Genomic DNA, 16,684 nt, shown 5'->3' with positions numbered 1-16,684 from the left:
TCTTTTTCTTTTTCTCTTTCTAATCTAATCATTTCCCCTCCTGATTTTAAGGGAGTGGGAACGGGCCTTATTTTGTTCCAATCAAATCATGCCACGTATGCGGGAGCACGGATGGGCGCACGCCGAGAAGCAGGCAAGTCTCGTCCTACATACCTAAGCTATTACGCCGAACAGCTTGATCCCATGCACCACGCATCCATGCATATCACCCGGCTATAAATACACCACTCTCTCCAAGCTCTCATGCATCCCAAACCCAAAGCACTAGCTACATATCCTACTCAAGCACACGCTCACGATGGCATCCAGAGCTGCTACCTTCGTCGCCCTGAGCCTCCTCTCCGCGGTCGCCACGCACGGTGCGGACCCTACTGCCAGCCGCCAGTCGTCGTGCCGACGCCGCCCGTTGTCGTTCCGACGCCATACCATGGAGGAGGAGCGCACGGCCACGGCGGGCAGTGCTCCATCGACGCGCTAAAGCTGAGGGCGTGCGCCAACGTTCTCGGCGGCCTGCTCGGCCTCAAGGTTGGCGTGCCGGCGCGCGACGAGTGCTGCCCGCTGCTCCACGGGTTGGTCGACCTTGACGCCGCCGTCTGCCTCTGCACCGCCGTCAGGGCCAACGTCCTCGGCATCCACCTCGACGTGCCCGTGGACATCAGCCTCCTCCTCAACCACTGCGGCAAGACGTGCCCGTCCGAGTTCACTTGCCCAGCCCATTAACGAACGCGTACTGTTGCAACTGCACGGGCGCCGCCCAATAAGATTTGCTTTTGGTCCGTACGTCGTTGTTATTTTCGTGTCCGCATTTGAATCGTTGTAACCAGCACTACTCTTTTTGTTTTTTGGCGAACAACCATGTGCTCTTCGTATTGATATATATCATCAGTGAGCAATAAATATTGCTCTAGTTAATTGCCCTTTTGTTTTCTTTCTGAAACACAAGTACTGATCTAGACGCGCGCGCGCACATACACATTGTAGCTTCTTCATTTTTGAAAACTAGATGACGCCTTACCCCGCAAAAAAAAGAACTAGATGACGCCTCACACGTTACTGCGGGAGCCATGCCAAAACAAATGTGTAAATAGGTGTTTAAATATATGTAAAATGATGAAAAACAATTGTACTAATAGTTATCTGTTTACATCAATTTGCCGCAAACACAGTGAGGCCACGCGCAGGCGTGGCTGGCTGAGGAAATCTCCTATACCACTAATCTCCAGTTATCCCTTTGGAAGTTGGAATTTGGGGGAGGGGGGGGGGGGGGGGGGGGGGCACAAGTTAGAAATTTTGCAAGCGGAGACAAAATATTTTCCATGAGATCGGGCCTGATGTTCTTTTTTCTCCGAAATTCCTCCGGCCGATGCAGGCCTTCTGTCTCGCCCATCTCTGGTTGTGACAACCCATCTCCTCCCATGCCCATAGTGGACCTCATGCCATATTCTTCTCCCCCTTCACTGGATCCATGCTAACTTGTTCCTTTTCCTTTCACAGATTTATCTTTTGTAATCAACTAACCATAGATTTATCGTTTGCATGTTGGATGTTATTGTTAAATGGTAATGAGATGGTGGAAAAAAATTGTGAACTTCATATGGTGCTTTTTTGCGGGGTAACTTCATAAGGTATTTTAGGTTGTAGTCTTGAATTATAGTCACACATTGCTATATAATCATTCAATCATAGTCACATATTATACATATTTTAATTTGATGCATATAAAACAAAGCACTATCCAATTTCATAATTTGCCATCCAACATGCTTTGGTCTTGAAATTTAACTGAGATTTCATGAGCCAATTCAATTAGTTAGCATCCAAACAAGCGAATTCATATTCATGTCCATTACAGTTTCCTTGCTGAATTGGAAATGAGACCAATTCCATATGAAGGCCTTCCATTCAATCATCCAAACGCAGCATTAGAATGACCGTTCCAATAAAAAACCTAAATGATAAGTACCACATGCCAGGTGCATGGCACCGGCCCTGGCGTTTTTTATGGCAGTTCTAGTCACGCAAGGATGGCAAATTGCAGTGACACATGACAAGTTTCTGTTAAGAAATAAATTGAATCACGAAGCTCTCATGCTTGCTAACTAGGCAAATTTGACAATTTTGACCTGTGAACGAAAACATTTCACAAAATAAACTGCGTTGCAAAAAAATTCACTTAGCTGACCGTTTTGAGTGGCACCCAACACGAAGGCGCCACACCCTACGGTGCAGCGCCTAGCTCGCAGGCGTTGCAAGTCTGTCCAGCGTGGCACCCCGGGCCCCACTCCTGGTTGTGCAGCGCCTAGCTGAAAGGAGCTGCACAGTGTAGTGCAGCGCCTAGCTGAAAGGAGCTGCACTATCTTATATTAAAACCGTTATAACTTTTAATCCGTATCCGATGAAAACGTGCCTTATATCAATGTTGTGCATTTTTCTATGTTCTACGCAATGGTGGCATTTTTATCTATGTTAGGATCAATTTTCTTGATGAAAACTCTGTGGAAAAAGTGCATCATAATATAACTGACAGAATCTGTTAAAACTTACAAACTTGGCATGATGATATCCATTGACCTATAGCTCTTATGCATTTGCATCCTACATGAGTTTTGCACTACATAATGTGTACATTCATGCCATGCCTATCCTTGCCATGTTAATCATCTTTAACATGTTCATTTCTTGCATGTAAGTGACTGACATGATATAAATGAACTTCTGTTACAGAAAGTTGCATTTTGTAAGATCCATAGTAATTAATCCTGGCATCATATGAATATGATCTAACTATGAAAGTTGGAAAATCTTATGTCTACTTTATTTCCATGTAATTTTCATACCCATAAATATTTGCATCACTATGTTTTTGAGACACTAAAGTACCTAAGGCAATATTCTACCAGATTAACACTTATGAATTTCACCAAGTCCCTCGATGTCAAGAGAACTTCGCATTTTGTAAAATGCATAGTAAATCAACCGTGCTTCATATGGAATAACTTTATATATGAATTTGAGCATCTCTATGTCTACTTTCAGTATACCACACGTGTTTTCACAAAACATGTTCATATCTTGAGTTTTACCAAACCCCTTGGCATGAACTTGATATGTTTTCCATTTAGAATTTTGTGCAGATTGGTTTAGTTTTCCTGCTAGCTAAACTTTGTTTTTCATTATTCTAGTAAGATAAGCCTTCTGACTTCCAGCTAGTAGCACAAACAACTAGTTTTCCTGCCAACTCTGTTTTGTCATCCTGGTTAGCACTAGGGTGTCCTAAGCTATCAAGTTCAAACCGACTCACTCTGTACCGACCTTATACCCTATATATATAGTAGTACGCAATACAAGCAACTACAACTTTTTTCAGTAGCCTAAAAGCTGAGGTCAAATCAAAGAACATGTGCTCTTGCTACTGACAACAAACATTATAAGTGTTAAATTTTAAGAGTATATAAGTATATATCTTTACAAAATGCAAAGTTCTATTGACATCCAGTGACTTGGTGAAATTAACGTGTTAATCTAGTAGAATATTGCCTTAGGTACTTTAGTGTCCCAACAACATAGTGATGCAAATATTTAGTGGGTACGAAAATGCCATGAACATTGATGAGGCACGGACTAGCGAGACGCTAGTTTGTGCGTGTGGATGGCCCGATCTTTCACGGCGATGCTTGATCAACAGTCTGTCTCCTTGTTGAAGGAAATATGCCCTAGAGGCAATAATAATGTTATTATTTTATTTCCTTATATCATGATAAATGTTTATTATTTATGCTAAGATTGTATTATCCGGAAACATAATACTTGTGTGAATACATAGACAAACTAAACGTCACTAGTATGCCTCTACTTGACTAGCTCGTTAATCAAAGATGGTTATGTTTCCTAACCATAGACATGTGTTGTCATTTGATTAACGGGATCACATTATTAGGAGAATGATGTGATTGACATGACCCATTCCATTAGCTTAGCACCCGATCGTTTAGTATGTTGTTATTGCTTTCTTCATGACTTATACATGTTCCTATAACTATGAGATTATGCAACTCCCATTTGCCGGAGGAACACTTTGTGTGCTACCAAACGTCACAACGTAACTGGGTGATTATAAAGGAGCTCTACAGGTGTCTCCAAAGGTAAATGTTGAGTTGGCGTATTTCGATATTAGGATTTGTCACTCCGATTGTCGGAGGGGTATCTCTGGGCCCTCTCGATAATGCACATCACATAAGCCTTGCAAGCATTGCAACTAATGAGTTAGTTGTGAGATGATGTATTACGAAATGAGTAAAGAGACTTGCCGGTAACGAGATTGAACTAGGTATTGAGATACCGACGATCGAATCTCGGGCAAGTAACATACCGATGACAAAGGGAACAACGTATGTTGTTATGCGGTCTGACCGATAAAGATCTTTGTAGAATATGTGGGAGCCAATATGAGCATCCAGGTTCCGCTATTGGTTATTGACCGGAGACATGTCTCGGTCATGTCTACATTGTTCTCGAACCCGTAGGGTCCGCACGCTTAAGGTTTCGATGACAGTTATATTATGAGTTTATGAGTTTTGATGTACCGAAGTTAGTTCGGAGTCTCGGATGTGATCACGGACATGACGAGGAGTCTCGAAATGGTCGAGACATAAAGATTGATATATTGGATGGCTATATTCGGACACCGGAAGTGTTCCGGATGATTTCGAAGAAAACCAGAGTGTCGGAGGGTTACCAGAACCCCCCGGGAGAAGTAATGGGCCTCATGGGCCCTAGTGGAGAGAGAGAGAGAGGCGGCCAGGGTGGGCCGCGCGCCCCCTCCCCCTCTGGTCCGAATTGGACTAGGAGAGGGGGGGGGGCGGCGCCCCCCTTTCCTTCTCCCTCTCCCCCTTCCTTTCCCCCTCCTAGTAGGAGTAGGAAAGAGGGGAGTCCTACTCCTACTAGGAGGAGGACTCCTCCTTGGCGCACCCTAGGGCCGGCCGGCCTCCTCCCCTTGCTCCTTTATATACGGGGGCAGGGGGCACCCCTAGACACACAAGTTGATCCACGTGATCGTTTTCTTAGCCGTGTGCGGTGCCCCCTTCCACCATACTCCTCGATAATATTGTAGCGGTGCTTAGGCGAAGCCCTGCGACGGTAGAACATCAAGATCGTCACCACGCCGTCGTGCTGATGGAACTCTTCCCCGACACTTTGCTGGATCGGAGTTCGGGGATCGTCATCGAGCTGAACGTGTGCTAAAACTCGGAGGTGCCGTAGTTTCGGTGCTTGATCGGTCGGGCCGTGAAGACGTACGACTACATCAACCGCGTTGTCATAACGCTTCCGCTGTCGGTGGTATGTGGATCACACTCTCCCCTCTCGTTGCTATGCATCACCATGATCTTGCGTGTGCGTAGGAAAATTTTGAAATTACTACGTTCCCAACAGTGGCATCCGAGCCTAAGTTTTATGCGTTGATGTTATATGCACGAGAAGAACACAAGTGAGTTGTGGGCGATATAAGTCATACTGCTTACCAGCATGTCATACTTTGGTTCGGTATTGTTGGACAAAGCGGCCCGGACCGACATTTCGCTACGCTTACGCGAGACCGGTTCTCCCGACGCGCTTTGCACAAAGGTGGCTAGCGGGTGTCAGTTTCTCCAACTTTAGTTGAACCAAGTGTGGCTATGCCCGGTCCTTGCGAAGGTTAAAACAGCACCAACTTGACAAACTATCATTGTGGTTTTGATGCGTAGGTAAGAACGGTTCTTGCTAAGCCCGTAGCAGCCACGTAAAACTTGCAACAACAAAGTAGAGGACGTCTAACTTGTTTGTGCAGGGCATGTTGTGATGTGATATGATCAAGACACGATGCTAAATTTTATTGTATGAGATGATCATGTTTTGTAACTAATTTATCGGCAACTGGCAGGAGCCATATGGTTGTCGCTTTATTGTATGCAATGCAATTGCGCTGTAATGCTTTACTTTATCACTAAGCAGTAGCGATAGTCGTGAAAGCATAAGATTGGCGAGACGACAACGATGCTACAATGATAATCAAGGTGTCACGCCGGTGACAATGGTGATCATGACGGTGCTTCGAAGATGGAGATCACAAGCACAAGATGATGATGGCCATATCATATCACTTATATTGATTGCACGTGATGTTTATCTTTTATACATCTTATCTTGCTTTGTTTGACGGTAGCATTTTAAGATGATCTCTCACTAATTATCAAGTAGTGTTCTCCCTGAGTATGCACCGTTGCAAAAGTTCTTCGTGCTGAGACACCACGTGATGATCGGGTGTGATAGGCTCTATGTTCAAATACAACGGGTGCAAAACAGTTGCACACGCAGAATACTCAGGTTATACTTAATGAGCCAAGCATACACAAATATGGCCTCAAAACACGGAGACCGAAAGGTCGAGCGTGAATCATATAGTAGATATGATCAACATAGTGATGTTCACCAATGAAACTACTCCATCTCACGTGATGATCGGACATGGTAAGTTGATTTGGATCACGTAATCACTTAGAGGATTAGAGGGATGTCTATCTAAGTGGGAGTTCTTTAGTAATATGATTAATTGAACTTAAATTTATCATGAACTTAGTACCTGATAGTATCTTGATTGTTTATGTTTGATTGTAGATAGATGGCCCGTGGTGTTGTTCCGTTGAATTTTAATGCGTTCCTTGAGAAAGCAAAGTTGAAAGATGATGGTAGCAATTACACGGACTAGGTCCGTAACTTGAGGATTATCCTCATTGCTGCACAGAAGAATTATGTACTGGAAGCACCGCTGGGTGCCAGGGCTGCTGCTGGAGCAACACCAGATGTTATGAACATCTGGCAGAGCAAAACTGATGACTACTCGATAGTTCAGTGTGCCATGCTTTACGGCTTAGAATCGGGACTTCAACGACGTTTTGAACGTCATGGAGCATATGAGATGTTCCAGGAGTTGAAGTTAATATTTCAAGCAAATGCCCGGATTGAGAGATATGAAGTCTCCAATAAGTTCTATAGCTGCAAGATGGAGAAGAACAGTTCTGTCAGTGAGCATATACTCAAAATGTCTGGGTATAATAATCACTTGATTCAATTGGGAGTTAATCTTCCAGATGATTGCGTCATTGACAGAATTCTCCAATCACTGCCACCTAGCTACAAGAGCTTCGTGATGAACTATAATATGCAAGGGATGAATAAGACTATTCCCGAGCTCTTCGCAATGCTGAAAGCTGCGGAGGTAGAAATCAAGAAGGAGCACCAAGTGTTGATGATCAACAAGACCACTAGTTTCAAGAAAAAGGGCAAAGGGAAGAAGAAGGGGAACTTCAAAAAGAACAGCAAGCAAGTTATTGCTCAAGAGAAGAAACCCAAATCTGGACCTAAGCCTGAAACTGAGTGCTTCTACTGCAAGCAGACTGGTCACTGGAAGCGGAACTGCCCCAAGTATTTGGTGGATAAGAAGGATGGCAAGGTGAACAAAGGTATATGCGATATACATGTTATTGATGTGTACCTTACTAATGCTCGCAGTAGCACCTGGGTATTTGATACTGGTTCTGTTGCTAACATTTGCAACTCGAAACAGGGACTACGGATTAAGCGAAGATTGGCTAAGGACGAGGTGACGATGCGCGTGGGAAATGGTTCCAAAGTCGATGTGATCGCGGTCGGCACGCTACCTCTACATCTACCTTCGGGATTAGTATTAGACCTAAATAATTGTTATTTGGTGCCAGCGTTGAGCATGAACATTATATCTGGATCTTGTTTGATGCGAGACGTTTATTCATTTAAATCAGAGAATAATGGTTGTTCTATTTATATGAGTAATATCTTTTATGGTCATGCACCCATGAAGAATGGTCTATTCTTATTAAATCTCGATAGTAGTGACACACATATTCATAATGTTGAAGCCAAAAGATGCAGAGTTGATAATGATAGTGCAACTTATTTGTGGCACTACCGTTTAGGTCATATCGATATAAAGCGCATGAAGAAACTCCATACTGATGGACTTTTGGAACCACTTGATTATGAATCACATGGTACTTGCGAACTGTGCCTTATGGGTAAGATGACAAAAACACCATTCTCCGGTACTATGGAGAGAGCAACAGATTTTTTGGAAATCATACATACAGATGTATGTGGTCCGATGAATGTCGAAGCTCGTGGCGGATATCGTTATTTTCTCACTTTCACAGATGACTTAAGCAGATATGGGTATATCTACTTAATGAAACATAAGTCTGAAACATTTGAAAAGTTCAAAGAATTTCAGAGTGAAGTTGAAAATCATCATAACAAGAAAATAAAATTCCTACGATCTGATCGTGGAGGAGAATATTTGAGTTACGAGTTTGGTGTACATTTGAAACAATGCGGAATAGTTTCGCAACTCATGCCACCCGGAACACCACAGCGTAATGGTGTGTCCGAACGTCGTAATCGTACTTTACTTGATATGGTGCGATCTATGATGTCTCTTACTGATTTACCGCTATCATTTTGGGGTTATGCTCTAAAGACAGCCGCATTCACGTTAAATAGGGCACCATCAAAATCCGTTGAGACGACGCCTTATGAACTGTGGTTTGGCAAGAAACCAAAGTTGTCGTTTCTGAAAGTTTGGGGCTGTGATGCTTATGTGAAAAAGCTTCAACCTGATAAGCTCGAACCCAAATTGGAGAAATGTGTCTTCATAGGATATCCAAAGGAAACTATTGGATACACCTTCTATCACAGATCCGAAGGCAAGACTTTTGTTGCTAAATTCGGAAACTTTCTAGAGAAGGAGTTTCTCTCGAAAGAAGTGAGTGGGAGGAAAGTAGAACTTGATGAGGTAACTGTACATGCTCCCTTATTGGAAAGTAGTACATCACAGAAACCGGTTTCTGTGACACCTACACCAATTAGTGAGGAAGCTAATGATGATGATCATGAAACATCAGAACAAGATACTACTGAACCTCGTAGATCAACCAGAGTAAGATCCGCACCAGAGTGGTACGGTAATCCTGTTCTGGAAGTCATGCTACTAGATCATGATGAACCTACGAACTATGGAGAAGCGATGGTGAGCCCAGATTCCGCAAAATGGCTTGAAGCCATGAAATCTGAGATGGGATCCATGTATGAGAACAAAGTGTGGACTTTGGTTGACTTGCCCAAAGATCGGCAAGCAATTGAGAATAAATGGATCTTCAAGAAGAAGACTGACGCTGACGGTAATGTTACTGTCTACAAAGCTTGACTTGTCGCAAAAGGTTTTCGACAAGTTCAAGGGATTGACTACGATGAGACCTTCTCACCCGTAGCGATGTTTAAGTCCGTCCGAATCATGTTAGCAATTGCCGCATTTTATGATTATGAAATATGGCAGATGGATGTCAATCTGCATTCTTGAATGGATTTCTGGAAGAAGAGTTGTATATGATGCAGCCGGAAGGTTTTGTCGATCCAAAGGGAGCTAACAAAGTGTGCAAGCTCCAGCGATCCATTTATGGACTGGTGTAAGCCTCTCGGAGTTGGAATAAACGCTTTGATAGTGTGATCAAAGCATTTGGTTTTGTACAAACTTTTGGAGAAGCCTGTATTTACAAGAAAATGAGTGGGAGCTCTGTAGTATTTCTGATATTATATGTAGATGACATATTACTAATAAGAAATGATATAGAATTTCTGGATAGCATAAAGGGATACTTGAATAAGAGTTTTTCAATGAAAGACCTCGGTGAAGTTGCTTATATATTGGGCATTAAGATCTATAGAGATAGATCAAGACGCTTAATTGGACTTTCACAAAGCACATACCTTGACAAAATTTTGAAGAAGTTCAAAATGGATCAAGCAAAGAAAGGATTCTTTCCTGTGTTACAAGGTGTGAAATTGAGTAAGACTCAATGCCCGACCAATGCAGAAGATAGAGAGAAAATGAAAGATGTTCCCTATGCTTCAGCCATAGGGTCTATCATGTATGCAATGCTGTGTACCAGACCTGATGTGTGTCTTGCTATAAGTCTAGCAGGGAGGTACCAAAGTAATCCAGGAGTGGATCACTGGACAGCGGTCAAGAACATCCTAAAATACCTGAAAAGGACTAAGGATATGTTTCTCATATATGGAGGTGACAAAGAGCTCATCGTAAATGGTTACGTTGATGCAAGCTTTGACACTGATCCGGACGATTCTAAATCACAAACCGGATACGTGTTTACATTAAACGGTGGAGCTGTCAGTTGGTGCAGTTCTAAACAGAGCGTTGTGGCGGGATCTACATGTGAAGCGGAGTACATAGATGCTTCGGAAGCAGCAAATGAAGGAGTCTGAATGAAGGAGTTCATATCCGATTTAGGTGTCATACCTAGTGCATCGGGTCCAATGAAAATCTTTTGTGACAATACTGGTGCAATTGCCTTGGCAAAGGAATCCAGATTTCACAAGAGAACCAAGCACATCAAGAGACGCTTCAATTCCATCCGGGATCTAGTCCAGGTGGGAGACGCAAGATACATACAGATCTGAATGTTGCAGACCCATTGATTAAGCCTCTTCCACGAGCAAAACATGATCAGCACCAAAGCTCCATGGGTGTTAGAATCATTACTGTGTAATCTAGATTATTAACTCTAGTGCAAGTGGGAGACTGAAGGAAATATGCCCTAGAGGCAATAATAATGTTATTATTTTATTTCCTTATATCATGATAAATGTTTATTATTCATGCTAAGATTGTATTATCCGGAAACATAATACTTGTGTGAATATATAGACAAACTAAACGTCACTAGTATGCTTCTACTTGACTAGCTCGTTAATCAAAGATGGTTATGTTTCCTAACCATAGACATGTGTTGTCATTTGATTAATGGGATCACAATATTAGGAGAATAATGTGATTGACATGACCCATTCCATTAGCTTAGCACCCGATCGTTTAGTATGTTGCTATTGCTTTCTTCATGACTTATACATGTTCCTATAACTATGAGATTATGCAACTCCCGTTTGCCGGAGGAACACTTTGTGTGCTACCAAACGTCAAAACGTAATTGGGTGATTATAAAGGAGCTCTATAGGTGTCTCCAAAGGTAAATGTTGAGTTGGCGTATTTCGAGATTAGGATTTGTCACTCCGATTGTCGGAGAGGTATCTCTGGGCCCTCTTGGTAATGCACATCACATAAGCCTTGCAAGCATTGCAACTAATGAGTTAGTTGCGAGATGATGTATTACGAAATGAGTAAAGAGACTTGCCGGTAACGAGATTGAACTATGTATTGAGATACCGACGATCGAATCTCGGGCAAGTAACATACCGATGACAGAGGGAACAACGTATGTTGTTATGTGGTCTGACCGATAAAGATCTTCGTAGAATATGTGGGAGCCAATATGAGCATCCAGGTTCCGCTATTGGTTATTGACCGGAGACATGTCTCGGTCATGTCTACATTGTTCTCGAACCCGTAGGGTCCGCACGCTTAAGGTTTCGATGACAGTTATATTATGAGTTTATGAGTTTTGATGTAGCGAAGTTAGTTCGGAGTCCCGGATGTGATCACGGACATGACGAGGAGTCTCGAAATGGTCGAGACATAAAGATTGATATATTGGACGGCTATATTCAGACACCGGAAGTGTTCCGGATGATTTCAGAGAAAACCGGAGTGCCGGAGGGTTACCGGAACCCCCCCGGGAGAAGTAATGGGCCTCATGGGCCCTAGTGGAGAGAGAGAGGGGCGGCCAGGGTGGGCCGCACGCCCCCTCCCCCTCTGGTCCGAATTGGACTAGGAGAGGGGGGGCGGCGCCCCCCTTTCCTTCTCCCTCTCCCCCTTCCTTTCCCCCTCCTAGTAGTAGGAAAGAGGGGAGTCCTACTCCTACTAGGAGGAGGACTCCTCCTCCTTGGCACGCCCTAGGGCCGGCCGGCCTCCTCCCCTTGCTCCTTTATATACGGGGGCAGGGGGCACCCCTAGACACACAAGTTGATCCACGTGATCGTTTTGTTAGCCGTGTGCAGTGCCCCCTTCCACCATACTCCTCGATAATATTGTAGCGGTGCTTAGGCGAAGCCCTGCGACGGTAGAACATCAAGATCGTCACCATGCCGTCGTGCTGACGGAACTCTTCCCCGACACTTTGCTGGATCAGAGTCCGGGGATCGTCATCGAGCTGAACATGTGCTAAAACTCGAAGGTGCCGTAGTTTCGGTGCTTGATCGGTCGGGCCGTGAAGACGTACGACTACATCAACCGCGTTGTCATAACGCTTCCGCTGTCGGTCTACAAGGGTACGTAGATCACACTCTCCCCTCTCGTTGCTATGCATCACCATGATCTTGCGTGTGCGTAGGAAAATTTTGAAATTACTACGTTCCCAACACTTGTTCCTCCTCGCAACCTCCAAGAATAATTTTCACCCACGTATGAAAATACATGAATAAAAATAATGATCCCCTTGCATCAGCACGTAGGTGTTGATGTGATGATCAACCCTCCGTTGCTAGTAAATTTTCACGATAGAAAAATCATAGATGGTATACAAGATATGGTCGCCCGAAACTCTGATGTTTTCTGTATGTCTCATAACTCACGAATAAACCAAAACTGCCCCATGATGATCCTCCCCACGCCATGTTTTTCTTATAGTCCAAATCTGGTCATACTATGCGTACAGGACCATGCACGTCTCTTCGTCTTGAATCTAATGCATGCAACACTCATTGATTTTTGGTCTGCTAATTACAAAATTTATTCTCGATCCACACAACTGACGTACATGACCATCGTTTCCTCGATGCAATCTGACCGCATGCATGACATTATTTTCCAATGGCTTCTCTCCTTAACTGGCTTAGCTTCGATAGCATTAACAATTGATGGTGCCATGCCCGTATCAGACATAAAGTAGACATAAGATCGATTTTCCAACTTCCATAATTAGATCATATTCATATGATGCCAGGATTAATTACTATGGATCTTACAAAATGCAACTTTCTGGGGTAGAAGTTTATTTATATCATGTTAGTCACTTAGATGCACGAAATGAACATGTTAAAGATGATTAACATGGCAAGGACAGGCATGGTGTGAAAGTACACATTAGTAGTGCAAAACTTATGTAGGATGCAAATGCATAAGAGCTATAGGTCATTGGATATCATCAAGCCAAGTTTGCAAATTTTAACAGATTCTGTCATTTATATTATGATGCACTTTTGCCACAGAGTTTTCATCAAGCAAATTGATCCTAACATAGATAAAAATGCCACCATTGCATAGAGCATAGAAAAATGCACAACATTCATGTAAGGCACGTTTTCATTGGATACACGGATTAAAAGTTACAATAATTTTAATATAAAATAGTGCAGCTCCTTTCAGCTAGGCGTTGCACTACATTGTGCAGCTCCTTTCAGTTAGGCGCTGCACAACCAGGAGAGGGGCCCGGGTTGCCACGCTGGACAGACGTGCAACGCCTACGAGCTGGGCGCTGCACTGTAGGGTGTGGCGCCTTCGTGTCGGGCGCCACTCAAAACGGTCACCTGGGTGGAATTTTTTTCAAAGCAGTTCATTTTGTGAAATCTTTTCGTCCACAGATCAAAATTGTCAAATTTGCCTGCTAACTAAAGTTGACATTCTCACGTAACTAGACTTGTCGTTTGACACTTACCAGGGTCCATAAAAAAAGAGTGGACCGTCCCACACCACCTTTACAAAAACGACGGGCTCTGTGCATTCGAATTTCAAAAAATTAGAGGCGGTGGGTCCCGCAGCCGTCACACCAGCCATACGCGTAGGCGTAGCAGTACAGAACAGGAGCCGAGGTGCAGAGAAGCAGAGCTGGTCGGTTTTCTTTCCTCTCCACAAGAACCAGGAGGAGAGAGTCTCTCCTCGCCGCCGGTCGCCGCCGCGAGCCAAGATCTGCCGCATCTCCGACGCGTCTGCTCCTGGACCGGACCGGGCCAGAGGTTCCGACCAGGCCGGATCCATGGCGCGCGCCGACGGCTCGGGCTACCGCGGCCTCGCCCAGGGTTTCATGGCTTCTCGGAGCCCTCCGTCCGGTCGAGCCAGGGATTCTGGGGGCGGAAGGAGGGGGGCCGCGGCGCCGAACGTTGTGGTCATTAGTTCCGACGAGGAGGAGGAGGAGGAGGGCGACGGATCTGCCCCCGTGGCCGGGAAGTTGCGTTTTGGTGAAGAAGAAGGGCCGACCGGGGGCTCCAATCTCGTGGTGGTGAAGAAGGGCAAGTCCGGTGGCGTCGAGGAGGAGGACGACGATTGCTGGGTCCTAGACGGTGACCCCGACGGGCCGGTTGCCGTTGTGAAACAGGAGAGGAGGGTGAGCCTTGGTGGCAGCTTGGATGAAGTGTTCATAGTTGCAGAGAAAGGCCAGGTATTTGTGCCTTCCGTTATGAAATTTGTGCTTGCTATATTGGGGGCAATCCACGGAGATGCCATCAGATGTGCTGTACCGTGTGAGTATTTTGTGCTGATCTAGTTGCAAGTTGACGCAGGTGTGACTTCCGAATCCACTGACAAAGTTGATTTATTTGTTTGCTGCTGCTGCAAGACATCATCCTCTATTCAAACACTATGCAATTGGTTAAAATTGCAGTGTTCCATTCTATTCAAAAAATCTCCGTTCCAAAACAGTAGTACGTGAGGTTTTCATCTCATACGGCTCGTCCCTTTTGTACATAGTACTAAGCAAAATAAATCTATAGAATCAAAATAGAAAAGTCCCGTCTCATTATGAACCGAAAGGGGCTGGTATTTTTCCAGGAAATCTCTAGCCAACTTTCCCACAAGAATACCCGGATTGAATCAGAGTTCACGCCGTCCGCCCTGAACAAATAGAAATGAACTGTAAAATATCCAAGTGGTTGCTTAAGTCTCCATGTCCACCTGTTTGTATTGACATTGACCCTGGGTTATCTCTATCTGCGCTTTTTCACTTCATGTCAAATGTAGTTTTAGAAAGAGTTATCCTATAATGCCAGAGTTTACCTCAGGCACCCCTTGATTGTTGGTATTAACAATTGGCTATGCTTCTGCAGGTAGCGTGCAGGGACTTCCCTCACTCGCGCCATTTATGCTCTAGCTTGCCCTTTGGCACTACTTCTCACGTCAGGCATTGTACCATGGTGAGTACTTAGCATTATAGCAACCATTGTCACTCCCTGATGCTGTTGGCAATATATCATGACACAATGAATATACCCGTTGTCGGGGGATTGATCCACGAACACCTATGGGACCGGTGGGCCGAGTCCCTTTCGATTCGGTGAGGGCGGAGGTTGCGCAAAGAGCGGATCGAGGCGAGGCACACAAGCAGTTTACCCAGGTTCGAGCCGCACGGATGCGTAAAACCCTACTCCTGCTTTGTGGTTTGTATCGAGTTCTTGCTCGGGAGCGCGGAGTGCTACAGTACACACCAGCAGCTAACGAGACCGAGCGTGAGTGTCTCTCGAACCAGCCAACCCCCCTCTACGTTGCGCATGGGCCTCCTTTTATATGCTCAAGGGGTCACCGACAGGTGGCAACGTAGACAAGGGTAAAAATGTAAAGGTGCTGCGGTAGGTACAGCTACCTGCTACAGTGTATCATACCTAACCCTGACGGCAGGGGACAAGGGCATTAAATGCCCGTCTGTGTCGCCTAAATAGTGCAAAAGGGACCGCCAGGGACGCCACCACTTGCCACGATGGCAATCTTGTCATCGCCGCTTGCCACCGCGCACCGCTGGCTGCACAGCCTCCCGCCACGCACGCCTGGAAGGGTCCCAGAGCGACACGTTGGTGGATGTGCTGGAGCGCGGGCACAGAGTGGTGGCTTGCCGCGGCAAGCGCCTTGCCGCGGTCGTTGTCTTGTCGCGTCCGGGAGCTTGTCGCTCACCGGGCCTTGCCGGGGCGCGCGGCGTGCCGCGGCAAGTTCCTTGAGATGCCTTGGGTGGCCTTCCCGGCAAGCTCCTCTTGCCGGGGTCGTGAGGTGCCTTGGTTGGCCTTCCCGACAAGCTCCTCTTGCCGGGGTCTTGAGGTGCCTTGGTTGGCCTTCCCGACAAGCTCCTCTTGCCGGGGTCTTGTCTCCTTGGCTTGAATACTTTGTTCTTGAATGGCTCCAAAGGAACCACAGAGGACCTTGGCGGTCACCTGGCAAGCCTTGCCGCGGGACGCTGCGACTGCCCGTGCACAAGTTCGGGATACTAGGGTACCCCTACTCTAGTACACCGACAGGAGCCCCCGGGCCTGGGGCATACACGATGCCGAGCGCTGTTGGGCCAGGCCCAAAACAGGGCACGGGCGTGCGCGGCCTAGGTTACACCGTATCTCTCTCCATATCCACCGCGCCCTCCCCGAACGGCACGCGTTGAATGCGGCGTCGTGGGAGAGATCGTGGGTGGTTTCTTTATTCGGAAATGCGAAACGTCCGCCCCCTCCCTCTTTATAAGCAGAGGAAACAGGGGCAGTTCGCCCATTTGCCAGTTGCTGCTTCCAATCTCAGAAATCTCCGCCGCTCCCTCATCTTTGCCAAAGCCGAAAGAGAGCAGCGCTCCGCCCCCCATCGCCACCAGCACCACCAACGCCGTCGACCTCCTCCACCACTTCTGCCACGGCTCCAAAAGCCGACAAGGGGAAGGTCGTGAAGTCTACCGAGGCGCAGCGGCTC

The 16,684-nt window shown here is 45.6% G+C and overlaps 1 pseudogene; it reads left to right on the top strand.

Annotated features, from left to right (window-relative positions):
* Positions 1-298: 298 nt before the first annotated feature.
* LOC123083135 (cortical cell-delineating protein-like) lies at positions 299-912 on the top strand (annotated as a pseudogene).
* The last annotated feature ends 15,772 nt before the right edge of the window (positions 913-16,684 follow it).

This window comes from Triticum aestivum, chromosome 4A, assembly GCF_018294505.1.
Source record: "Triticum aestivum cultivar Chinese Spring chromosome 4A, IWGSC CS RefSeq v2.1, whole genome shotgun sequence".
NCBI classification, from domain to species: domain Eukaryota; kingdom Viridiplantae; phylum Streptophyta; class Magnoliopsida; order Poales; family Poaceae; genus Triticum; species Triticum aestivum.
The sequence above is the reverse complement of the archived record's forward strand: the minus strand, read 5'-3'. Positions and strand labels throughout refer to the sequence as shown.